A 1,831-nucleotide genomic window follows, 5' to 3' on the forward strand; every position below is an offset into this window, starting at 1 on the left:
CCCAGCTTTAGTGAAACTCAAAGAAATGCTGAGTGTTGCTGCCAGGAGGATGGGAAGTGATCATACAGATAGTGGAGCAGACATTGGGCCATGAAAGACAGAAGAGCCAAGTGAAACCAGTGTGTCACATGATTAACCTCCTAGGAAAGGAAGACGAGACCTCAAGAAACAAATGCTGGTTACTAAACTGCTTTGTTTGAGACACACAGAAAAAGCTGTTTTTATTTTTGAAACAGAAGGATGGAGAAAACCATTCCTGGGCTACCCAAATCATCACTAAAATCTACCAAGCTCACTGTGAGTGGGTTTCATGAGGAGCAGGCAAGGGTCTGAGTATGGGGTATGGGTCAATGTCATGCAGCTTCCACAGGGGATCTGGTATTTGCAGAAATCCAAAGAGAGGGTTTTAGATCTTCCCAACTTGTGGGATTGGCTGAGGTCCAAGCCAATTATAGCTACATGTCCAAGGTGAAGAGGGACACAGCGGACATCTGGGTTACATTTATAATCCCAATGTTCCAGCAAGATGGAAGAACAAGTTCTGCGGGTGCTGAGTGAGAGACCCTAGGAAGAGCCCTGTGTGTGATGCACTTAAAAGCATCCTCCTCTCTGGCAGCCGGCCAGTCAGCGTGGGGAAGCTCAGGCCCATTCATTTTGTACTACCTTGAGGAGAGGAGTGTTTTCTCTCCTGGGGTGCTCCCGAGAGATTTTTGTGGCCGGGATCTGCCTGTGTTCCCCAATACTTTCCCTACATGCATCGCATGACGACCAGGAAATGAGAGTGGGCAGCAGGAATCCTAAAGAGCTGAACCTGGCCAAGAGGAATATCGCATCCTCTTGGAAAAGATAATTATTCTCTGGGAATGCAAATTGTAAGATTGATTGCGTAAAATGCAGCTGCCTCCAGTCACCTTCCTCGGTTGCCTAAAGAAAATGTGCATGAAGTGCGAGTAAAGCAGAGTTGAAAGGTGAAAGCAGGACCTGTCAGACATTGTCTGACCCCGTGGATCCTGCCTTGCCTGAAGCCTATCTACACATTTCTGGGTTTGTTAGTCAATAAAACATCNGGATCCTGCCTTGCCTGAAGCCTATCTACACATTTCTGGGTTTGTTAGTCAATAAAACATCCACCCCTGTACCTTTTAAATTTAACTGAAGCCAGTTTGAGTTGGCATTTCATGACTTGCAATCACAATGACATCACTCGCGTCACTCAAGTTTATCACTACCAGGAAATATCCTCTTGAACTTCCCAGCAACTACCCGGGAGCCACTGTGCAGGTAGAGGGAAGAGCGGTCACGCTGAGTGAGGGCAAGGACAGCACTTACGACATAGTGCACATGGCAGGGGAATAATGCGGAGGCACGTGCGCAGTTTGTTTTCAGGTTTATCCTTTCTCTCAGTTGCAGAGCCTTCATTCTCCTCCCACTATTTTTCAGTGTTGTTATGAGTTGAATTGCATCCCCCCAGAAAGAAAAGCCGAAGCCTAACCCCAGGAACCTCAGAATGTGGTCTGACTTGGAAACTGGGTTGTTGCAGGTGTAATTAGTTAAGGTCATGTGAAGTAGAGTGGGCCAGCCTTTAATCCAGGATGATTTGTGCCCTTATAAGAAGAGGAAAGAGGCTAAGGAGAATGCCATATGAGGACAGAGGCAGAGACTGGAGGGAAGCAGCTGCAAGCGAAGGGACACCAAGGATTGACAGCCACCACCAGAAGCCAGTAAAAGGCAGGGAAGGATTCTCCCCTGTAAGTTTCAGAGGGAGCATGGTCCTGCCGACAACTTAATTTTGTACTTCTAGCCTACAGAACTTTAAGACGATGAACTTCTG

Source organism: Galeopterus variegatus, unplaced genomic scaffold, assembly GCF_000696425.1.
Source record: "Galeopterus variegatus unplaced genomic scaffold, G_variegatus-3.0.2 Scaffold143, whole genome shotgun sequence".
NCBI classification, from domain to species: domain Eukaryota; kingdom Metazoa; phylum Chordata; class Mammalia; order Dermoptera; family Cynocephalidae; genus Galeopterus; species Galeopterus variegatus.